The sequence below is a fragment of the Pholis gunnellus genome (assembly GCF_910591455.1).
Source record: "Pholis gunnellus genome assembly, chromosome: 19".
In the NCBI taxonomy this organism is placed as follows: domain Eukaryota; kingdom Metazoa; phylum Chordata; class Actinopteri; order Perciformes; family Pholidae; genus Pholis; species Pholis gunnellus.
Window position 1 is genome coordinate 16,963,274 of NC_136546.1, and position 12,076 is coordinate 16,975,349.

The following is a 12,076-nucleotide window of genomic DNA, read 5'->3' on the forward strand; positions in this document are numbered from 1 at the left end:
ACGGATGTCACAAAAGACAACAAATGCAATGTTGGCTTTTTGCCATTCACACAGCCACTAACTAAATGCATCAACAAATGATCAGTAATTGAAAATCTGAAATATTTTATTTGGCAACTTTTACTTTTACTCTCAGAACAGCAAAGGTCTCGGTTGCCAACTCAATATACTCTGTACATTCCCATAAAACCTTAGAATTTATTGCAGCTTTCCACATATAAGTTGTGAGATTTTATGGAAAAGCATACGTGCAATAATGTTTTTCCGAGATACGTATACAATTCTTTACTGGCATTCGTAACGCAAGGCAGATTCTCATGAAAGTTTACCTCGCACGGAGAGAGGTGTTACAGCGTTAAACTATTACCTTCGTATTATGGAAATTTCCTGAGGGTTACATTTATGTGTCATTTTTAACGAATGCAGTTGTGTTATTATTATAAAAAGAGTCTTTAAATTTACCAGTGGGAGTGCTTTTGTAATGGAATCTTGAAACTTGATGGGAAAACATTTCAGTATAGCATACGGTCATCTGGCAGAAAATGAGGCATTTATACAGATTAAAAAAACAACGCTTTTCTGGTGACAAAGGTAAAAAGGTCCAACCAACCAACTCCTGAATAGTTCATTTAACATTTATAGATGATTAGCTTTGAATATCACATAAAGTGTTTGATGACATGTACAACACTTTCTGCTAACAATCCCACCATACAATGCATCACATATTTGCAGATGCAGAAATTACAGTCATGCGTCATTGCATCCGTTAGAGATGACACAACATAGTGATGATTCATATCGTGTCTGAAATCTCAATTTACTGTTCAGTATAGAGTTAACCACTCAGTGTATATTTATAGGGAGGAAGTACTAAATGATGGAACGATATTGCCGGATTAACCTGCTGAGGCCTCGGGGAAAGAATGAGCTCATTGGGCCCCATTAACCCCCCTTCCTTCCACTCTCTGTGCATATTAAAATATTACCTTACCCCATTTTCGCTGTGTGGTAATTTCATTCAACATATTAATGGCAGTAAGCTCTAGGGCCCAAGTCAGTAATCCAGTTCGGTGAGGCAGTGATTTTGGAGACAGCCACGGTGTGACAACTTTGTGTGAAGCGCATAATAGACATAATCAGTCACACTCTTCTTCAACTCCGGCAGAGCAGGAGTTCCTCATTACGATGTCTGAAACATCAATGAGATCTGGTTGGCAATTACATCAAAACATGCCCTTTCAGTTTCATTGGAGTGTTACAATATGTAACTTCCACAGACAGTGTATAAGAAGTGGACGTAGTCGTTGGGACGTCATCGATTGGTCGTTTTGAAGCCTCGAGTTTGGCAGTTTTTGACCATCGCCATCTTGGTTTCTTTTGCAACCATAAGTGCGCGGTAGTGACCTGTCAATCACAAGGTATCCCCGCTCTAAAGCATTCCTAAATTGACTTGGTCATCGTGACTTCACCAATTGTTTTTTTGGACTGCAGTTTTCAAGCCTCGAGTTCGGCAATTTGGCCAATGCCATTTAGGATTTTGGTCGCTTCCATCTTGGTTTTTTGCAACTAGTGAACGTGACCATACACTCATGTTTTCAATGTTTACTGAGGTGTTAAATTAAGTGAGAAGTAGGGTCATTTTCTCATAGACTTCTATACATTCAGATTTCTCTTTGCAACCAGAGGAGTCGCCCCCTGCTGGCCAGTAGATAGAATGCGAGTTTAAAGCACATTGTCTTAAATTTTGACTTTTTTTTAGGTAGCCGCCTGGTAAATAAAAAATATTTAGAAATATTGTGTGCTCACGCATCATTTTACGGACGTATTTGCCCTAAGACAGCGTTACATCAGAGGTCGTCAGTGTTTCCCCATTGTAGTTTTTTTGTGTACTTTCCAGGGTCAGTTCAGGTGAATTGTTTGCCCGCTGTGATGTCACTGCTAGAAAGCCACATCAATGAAGGAGATCATCATCAACAAAGGAGTGAGCACGGGGGTCACGTCCTCACTGTTGGCTCAGAGAGTCCATTTTTGGGTCCAAAAACAGTGGGCAGTGAGTGGGGAGAGACCAGCAGAGAGGGAGCACGGGAGACAACAGATGACGAGATACCGCTACAAGAGCAAACATGTTGTTGAGAGCATTGTCCTCATTTCATACAACAGACCTTCACATATTGTAATGGAAATTGCTATGAAATGTAAAAAATCCCAGAAAACAGGACAGGAAAAGAAAGTAAGAGAGGACGTGACCGCCGGACTGAACTAAAGGAGCAGGAGGTGGAGGGTTAGAGGAGGACAGAGAAAGGCATGTTCTCTTGGTAAATGACCATGGGGTCTTCGTAGAATTGCGGTCGTTGCAGCGGAGTAATTTTCCGCTGCATTTGCAGACCACCTGGCATAACAGTGCCCCTCCTCCTCCAAGGGCCATTGCATAATATCATAGAATGGCACATGCACGTAAACTGCGTCGTTGATTAGTTTGTTGTAGTAACTGAACAACAATTAATTGAGAGTTCACCTCACCGTGGTTGAACTCAATCAATAAACAGCTATGTTTTTTTTCTCTTTTGGATTCTGCCTCATTCAAGCCAGTGAGAAGATTCATAGCACAGTGAGCATTAACAGTTAGTGGGTTTGGAGGGGGAGGATTCCTTCAGTGTGGGCCCGAGCTCAGGGAATCCAAGTTCAAACGAGGTGACAGATTTACTCCCAGCAAAAGTGAGCTGAGGTCAAGTGAAGATACTCAATCAAGCCCACGTACCACATCCTCAAAACCAGAACAGTCTGCTCTCGTAAACATCACAGCAGAACAAGGGCAGAGGGTGTTGTAATGCGTGTCTGCTGCTCGCCATGACTCATCCGCAGCCTTATTCTAATAACACCTTTATGCGCACTGCTGGAAAAGTTTGATATCTGTTGAAAAGAATCTATACTTGCAGCATTTTCGATCCAGTTCAACAGGTTATTATTGTGTAACATTCAGTTCAGTGAGCACTTTAGGATCCCTTTGCAGGCAGGGGAGCCTGAATTCCTCATGGCACAGATCCAGGAAAGAACATTAGATAGTGCAGGTTACAAATTAACCTCAGTGACATTAATCTGACCATCTCAGACATATCTAAAGATATAGCGCTGTAGGTGTGAGCTGTACATTCTATAAATATACTGAGTGTTACAGTGCATATATGTGACCCAGCAGTTTCTGTCTGGCCAGTGTCTTCTGATGACGTCTTCTGACATCAAAGGACGCAACTTATATGTTTATTTAAGGCATTATTCTTAGCCAGACACTGAGGTACATAAAAGCCCAGGAGGCCAGCTGTTCGTGAGATTAGCAGTATGCAGCCAGACATCATACAGTGTTCAGCTTCAAAGTTTAATGTCTTGGTTGTTCTTCGTAACCAGTATTTTAACATTTCTGCTTGGTCACACTGCGTATGTTAGTTGCCATCCTCTCATATTTCCTCACATGCGTGCATCTATATAGTATTTGCATATACAGCGAGTCAGCCAGACAAGAACAATACACATTTCAATCATCTCTTGACACTCACACAGCGTTTTGGTAAATACACTTCTTCGCTCGCGTGCAGTTAAATGAGAAGAGCAATACACTCGCATGTCTGTCCGTCCAATATGAAGCCGAGGCCAGCAGCCAGTTAGCTTAGCATTAAAACTGGAAAAGGGGAATCAGCTAGCATGTCTCTTTCCAAAGTGACAAAGTTTGTCTGAGACATGACCCCCACTGACCCCCTGTAAAAACCCTAATTGTCATTTTAAAACTTCAGTATTTGCACAGAATAAACAAACAAGATATAACATTAAATGAGTCTGCAGACTATATATTAAACAGACACATGCGAGCGTGGTATCAACCTTTTCGTCTAACTAGCAAATAAGCGTATTTCTCAAATTATCAAACTACCACTTCAAAGAATGGCTTACTTTAAAGCCCTTGCTAAACAACGGGAGCCAATCTATACATATATGACAAAAAAGTGACATTTAAGTTCACAGGGCTCGCTAATGTTTTTTCAAGTAGCATGTGATCTTCACAGATGACCTGCCGACGTGGCGGACTTTACTGGACATGTATATATTTTTTTCTGTTTACATCCAGACACAAGGGCTTGCACAACAAGTGTAGAACTCACAGAGATAAGGGTGTCTGTCAATTATTGGATCCGACTCGTCCTTAATCTAAGAGAGATTAAGGAGGAGAGATTAAGAACATGTTACACTCTTGCCTTTCATCTCAACTTTGTGTTGAAATGAAAGGCAAAGTGTGAGACTTTGTGTACTCTCTGCTGCCAACAGACAGGACATATATGATATATGATTACATGTAATCACCTCCCTGCTGGCAGAGGTGACGCACTTCAAAAGGAAACAAGGAGTGTCTTCCTGTCTGTTCCTGCTGAGCAAATTGTTGCTAATTTGCTAATTTCAGTAGCAAGCGGCAATAGTAAATATTAGCATATGTTTACCGCCTCAGCAAATTCCCTCTCAGAGACACAGGACCACTTAAGTGATTTATTAACATGTCAGCAGGTGGTAAAACCTGCCTGCAGAAAGCGCAGCAGGCAGGTTACAGGCAACTAAGCACCACATAACTACGACGGAACACTGACAAAGAACAAAAGAACTGGGCTGGTACATGTCGTGAATGACTGATGGGGGAGGTGAGAACAGGTGAGCAGGAGGTCCGGTGAGTGCAGGGCTAACTACGGACAGGTGAAACTAATCAGGGAGGGAAACACACAAAGACAGGAAGTGAGGTGATCTGAAACGAGAGGTGAGTAACAAAATACGAAACATGAGTGATATGAAAGGCAAACATGGAGCGAGGGCAGAAAAAAAAAAAAAAAATGAACAAATTAGAGACATTCGAAAGCCTTGACATTTCGGAAAACACCAACATGTTTCATCCTGAAAACATGTTACATCAGATTCCTCTACTTCAGATGACTTTGAATTACTGGTTGATAAAGATTGCGTAAGACACGTCAACAAACACAGAATGTACTCGCTGAGGTTGTTGATAGGGGGAAGTTCAGAAGAGGACAACACAGCACAGAAACAAACACACACACATACACACTGACTGAACTCGAAAGTGAAATAATCAGGAGAATCCGTAAATCGTATGGTCACTTACGCACAGGAATAACAAAACACTTGCAACAGCTGTTTGTGTGAGAAAAGTACACACATGCACAACCAGATACATTCCAGGTCAGGTAGCGTGTCATGGCACGCACACGTTGGCAGCATTTCAAAAGGGAAATCCAGGGCACTAAGGGGCATGCTGCCTTTACTATGCCCTTGATAAAAAAGATTCACCTCAGATGAACTAGGTATTGCCTCATCCTCTGAAATGAATCCATTTACATTGTTCACTTCATTATGTCTGACGTGCGTATGAATGTAGGAATGAAATTGAATTTACAATGACTTGTGACATCAGACGGTGCTAATAATAGTGTTAAGTAGTGTTTTTCACAGGACTCCGTGACCCCGTGTATGAATGCCATCCCTTTTTATGACTCTTCACTTGCTCCTTGTTGCAGCTCGCATTCAGTTCAAGTCACGAACACTAGCACGCGAGCACAGACTCATCCACCCGGACTCCTTTCAGGTTTGTGAGCATTTATGTTCCTTAAGATCTGCAAATGAATGACGAGGCAGGCTTATGATTGGCAAAGGTCCAAAAGGCAGGAAAATACCACGCCCTGATCGTAAACCCCCATCATACATTATGCTGCCTTTTTTGTTTGACTAACTGGTGAAACTTGCAAGAAGCAATCCTTCTACCTCCATAGCAGGACTCAATGTTAAGCTTTTTTATGGTCGGTGTTCTCAGCAATGATTCAATCATTTGATGCATTAATCGGGCGCATAGAAACACGAGTGCATGTTTTTGTTCTACTATTCTTGATTTCCACGATCTATGGGGTGGTGTACAACAGCTGAAAACATTTAAGTCATCGAATGAAAAATATGTACTCGATACAAAATATATACATGACACCTCACAATTTGAAGCCCATATTTGACTCAATTTGACGTGTAGAAAAAGCAGTATAGCAATCCAGCTAATGTTATCTGTCCGGGTTATACGGCTGCTATGTGTGAACACCGACATGATCAAATAAATACCCACTCAAAGAAGTACCAAATGCTGTTGAGAGTTTATTTGCAATATTTGGTGGAAACGGTTCGTACTGTTTTTTTTAATCCCATGAATATTTTTTCATTGTTTGTGCCTTCCAGCGTGAAATCTGAATCACGCCGGTCTGATAGTACGCTTCAGGGACCAGCCAAGGGGAGATCACATTGGTTTGATTTTACGCATCAAAGGGTTAATTAGCTATCTTCCAAATGTCTTTGTTGACCAGATGGTTTCTTAAAGCCTTGAATAATCCGTCACATCTGTCATGCCAGGGCACCCTGCTGTATCGTTGTCAAAGGCTGGCTGACAATCACACTGAATTGTCACTTTCTCAATATGAAGCGCAGAGAGATCTGATGCCACTTCTACGTTTTTTCAGTCAGCTTTCTGTCTATATATATATATTGAACATGTAATCAGGGGAAGATAGCCGTACACAAGAGAGAATGGAAAGTCCCAACCGTTCTGAGAAGAGACTATCACTCCGCCTCAAGGCCAATATGAGATTCTTTCCATCGAAATGACGACCTGTGAGGACAAAGGAGCACATGTGTGCCCCAAAATACCCTTGTCTTAAAATATTTATCCAGGCCACATGGTGCCAGTAGGTCAGTCCCCTTTGATTTAGCATATGTTACTAGGAGGAAATGTAGCCTCTTCATTCAGAGAGTGATGGTTACAAATGGGACCTTTTGATCACTGTCCTTCTGTATCTAAGGTGCTAATCCTGGCAGCATTACGTATTTATAGCAGGGAGCAGGCAGGAGGACAGGATTGTCTATATCTATTTCTGCTGCCTTGATCAGGATTATAGTTGCTGACTGTTTTATATCAAACTTGACAGTGGGTTTACCTTACTTGCCCCAATTAGTTTAAGTTACCCAAAGAAGGCTTTAACACGATAAGAATTCAGCGTGATAATCTCGAAGAGCAGTTGGTTCCCTGCTGTGTTTTATTTAACTACATGGAACAGTTTGCATCCTGCGCCGAGACTTAAAATCAGTGACAACCCCACTCCCAATATCTATTTATATTGGCCTAGTTTCAGATTGTACTGTATGTATTTAGCTACACACTTGACTCAAGCAACAAAACCAATATTAGAGACATTATTCCTGGCTTTGCAGAGCTTTGTATGCTTGACCATATCTTTTTGTTTTCTTGTACGGATGGTCATGTCCCAGCTGTGTGGTCTTTTCTGGGTTGCGGTTACATATTAACAGTTAAAGGTGTGACAAGAGGGGACAAGTCTGTTATTATTTACAACATCACATGGCTCACATGTTCCCTAGTGAAAAGATTATAATGTAAAGACTGAACTAGTTTCAGCCAAATGAATGACCCGCAAACATACACAAATGTAAGAGTAACCTATAGTCATTTATTTACACCTTGAAGTTGTACACAATTGAATATATTTATGTTGTTTATATAGATTATTAAAACACATACCACAACAACAAAAAAGTCCAAGGCTTAATTCCATCATGGTCCTTGATGCAGGGGTCTCCTTGGTTGGGAACTGTCATATCTTCAACAAACCAACATAATATAAATCATCAATAAAGTCACACCTTCACAAATTTATATTAAAAACGACACACTAATTACAAGAATGATGGTCTTCCAAATTTCCCATAAGCCATAATTTCTCCTTCGTGTGAGAGGCGTTTTAGTTCATCATGATAATTGATGCTGAAAACCCAGAATAATTGACCATGAAGTGGTTTTTGACCCACTTTCCTCAGGCTATCCGGCAGATTTTATAATTGACTGAAGTATTTAAACCTCGGTGCTAGCTGTAGAGATTCTGTTTTTCCACGAGCCTCGACTCTTCACTAACCTCTCTGGATGTATCAGCGCACACCTCTTTCATTTGCCTTGTGTCATTCAGTTAATGCCGTCTTCAGTCATCCTCTCTCATCGCTCTAAGCTAAGTTAACACCAGTGTTATGCAATGTCATGCACTAAGCCAAATAAATGAATCTGTTCTCTGACAAGCGCAACAGCAGTTTTATCAATGCTCATAGATGACGACAAATCAAGCCTCGTGCTTGTGCTGCTTCATGCTGCAATGCATATGGAGTATGTGTGTGTGTGTGTGTGTGTGTGTGTGTGCGTGTGTGTGTGTGTGTAGTCCTCACATTCCCGTTCTCAACACACTCTACAAACAGACAAAATACACCACTGCAGCTGGCACCGTGGTTGGAACTTTTCCCTCAGATAAGATCTGAGGTTGAAAGCTACAACTCTCTGTCTGCTCCGGGGCAGGCTAATACCTATTCTGTGACTCATTTAGTCTCGTCTGCTCGCCTCCTTTAACGTCATGCCACCCACATCCCTATGCATGTCACCCATCCCGTCCACACGCCTGCAGTGTGTCTTGTTCCCTGCCGATGTTCCTCAGAGACACCCTGGACTCTTGTGACCCCGCTCCTCCTGCGCAATCAAACCCAGTGATGGTGAAAGGGAAACAAAGATGGAGAATAAGAAACTCGTCGTCATTTCACTGAAACAAACATGAATCAATAATGTTTCCCCCGGAACACTGATGAGTAATCCTTCTTCAACTCTTTCTCTTGAAAACAGCTGCTCAGTAGCGTCTCAATGACTCGTTGCCCTCAGCAGACACTCTTTCAAATGTGATAATGTGTGTCACACTATGTGTGAAAACGATTCAGAGCACCAGCCTGCAGCAGTGAGGTTGTAGTAGGTAGCCAACATGGTTTGATGAAAATACGGCAAATACGGATTTGGATGAACCTCCAACATTTTGTCAAACACGAAAAAAAGTAGAACATGTTGAGCATATCACTCTGGGTATATATGGATATATATGGATACATACCTGCATACGAGTGCCTTAAAGATGCCCTGTGGAGTTTTTAACCATCAAATGACATGGACTCTAATCTAACTCACTTGCCACTTTAATTAACCGTAATACTATATTGAGAGATTCAGGCCGCTCCGCTGTTGAACAATAGATCTAATTTGCAATAGCAAAGAGAGATGACATCATATTGATTAAATCAGTGGAGGGTAGGCAGATGGTGTGATCACAGCCGCTTGGGGGTCTAAGATGCAGAGCACATAACTGTGACGTCCCCGGTTGGAATCTTGCTCTGAGGCCTTTGTTGCATGTCATCCTCCCTCTCTCGTGCTTCCATTTATTTCCCGTCTGCAGGGGCTTTTAAAGAAGAATATCAATATCCTGTCGGCTTCGAAGATGGCTCGGAAATGTTCGCAGAATGCTCATTGGACACTGTCCATAGAAACCTTCTTGAACCCCTCCCGCTACATAATCCTTTCTTTCCTGTTGATCATCCATTCAGTATGTTCCAAACGCAAAAACAAATGACACACATGCTGCATGTGTTGCTTATTCATGGCGCTTCGAATCTATGAGGATGCGATTGCACAGCCAAGAACACCAGCGTGTTGCAGAGAAACTTAAATATATACACATACTGTATGGTGTTAATGTTCTTGAAAGCAAGTAATTAGAATTAAAAAACATGGCTACACTTTTGTTAACTCTCTCTCTCTCTCTCTCTCTCTCGTACTCTCTATGGGGTTGAGGCTCACTGTTCTTTCATCCTCAGAAAAATGAATTTTAAAACTTTATTACATAACGGAGAGTGGAGAGGTATATCTCCATAGTAACTGCAGTATAAACACCCTCTGGCTCGATGTGGTAACTGACGCTGTTCAGCATTCAGCCCTCCTCTTCACATTTCACGAAGGCACCGAACATCTAAAGGGGCAGCAGCCTGTCAGGGATGTCCCATGAGGGTCTGAAACACAAGATAATCACACAAAACGCATGCACATTTTCTGATTATCTGATGGAAACAATTGAAATCAAGATGAGACTGTTTTGTGTAATTTAGCACCTTAAGCGGCTCTCTCTTTGCTTTAGCACAATATGAACAAAATAGTACATTGTGTTCCTTAAAGCGCAGCTGAGCAAACTGCTGATGTAATAAAGCAAATAGTATATGCACTCCAACTTCAAAAAGAAAAGAAACCCCAGGAAGCGTCTTTGAACATAGAAAACACAGGTGAAATCCAATTTCTTGCTGAAAAGAAAACGAATTTAACAAAAGGAGGGACGAGTAATGGAAAAGAAGGGTCACACTCGAACAAATTATTATATAAATCATAACTTTGCAACAAACATAACATCAGTCCAAACATTTGAAGTGGTATTTATCAATAATTACCAATAAATAGGAAATGTGTGTTCAAATGGTCATTTTTAGCACTCCCACTAATATATTTTTAGCGCAGCCTCAAATGCCACCCTGTATTTTACTGAACATATTGTACGAGCATGTGACAAGTAAAACCTTTGACTCTTGAATGTACTCTGTGATAATATGTCCTCAACCCAGAAATAGCCGTGGTGGGAAGAATAGGCCCTTCTCTATGTCAGATATTCTAGATGGTGAAACGCAAACACTGAAGAGAACAAAGTTGTGAAACAGTTTTCTTTCAAGTTAATAATTGTATATGTTCAGACTAAACAAGCTGTTGGTGGAGGGGGACAAATCAAGAATCCCTTGTACTTTACAAGCCAAATTAATCTAGAAAACAACAAAAACAACATTGAAAAGCACATTAAATTGAAATGCAGCACGTTATCCCATGTGATTAGACGCAGAAATCAGAATCAAACAGTCGCAACCTTTTTATTGCAAGCACAGAACAAAATGTGCACTATGTGAAGTATGCTAATCATTCAGTCAAGGTGTGTGTATGTATAGGACTTTTAACTTTCCATGGTGGCTCTCATGCGCTTTTGTCAGGACATACATAGGTTGAGACAAATGACTCAACGTGCCTGCTCTTGTTCCTCTGTGTTGCTGCTGCCCTGACTGCCGTCTTCAAGATAACAGCCCTTTAGATAACGCTTTAACGCTTTCCTCTTAAAGTCCTCCCGAGCATCAAGGCTGCTTCTCAGGACATTCTGCAACCAACACCATCACAAATTTACATTTATCTATTTATTTATTGTTAATACTGCCATCATGCTCTGTTGTGATATTTTAATGGACTACATACCAGATCAAATTTCTATTGTATGCAAATCTAATGGACTATAAAGTACTCCACTAGAGGGCCATTGGTTCAAGGTTTTTACTGGTCACATACTCGACACATCTCCACAATGTAAAGTGAGACGCTTGTTAAACGCTTGCTTGAAATATGAATATAAAAATAAAGGAAAAAATGTGATATGCAGGTATACAACAACGAAATGTGCAAAACAGTATAATATATACAACAGTGAAAACATACAACAAGATAAGATATGTGCAAAATGAAATATTAATATATATATGTATAGAAATTAATTTATTTCGCCGTTAATTTAGCTTTTTTAGATACTGGAGTGACTGGGCTTTTCATCAACGACGCCTGCTGATGAAAATTATACTCTCTTTGCAGTCTTGTCTGTGGTGGCTTGGTATTTAATTATTTAAAGGGAAAGTCCCAAAGTGGTCTTGTTCTATTTGTCCTTAAACAAGAAGAAAAAAAACGTTTAAGTTTAAAATAATCAAAAGATAGCATACAAGACATACCCAATGTGTTGTGTGTGCATGATATCTGTATGTAGAGTGTTTCTTGGTGATCTTTGTTAAAATGTGATATTTTGATTAAATATAGACATTAACATGCGGTAAGAAAGACAAAAACATCTGCACTATTGTTAACATTTAACAGTTTTGGACAGCCATGCCATATAAACCATGATACGCTCACAAACAAAGAAAACAAACACACTTTGAAATTGCTTCTATAAGCTCAGCTTCGACTCATGTGTGAGTCCATGACCCGTCAGTCGCGTAAACCGGCAGGTCATGTGTGTAAAAAACAGCTCATGTGGAAATAGTAAAG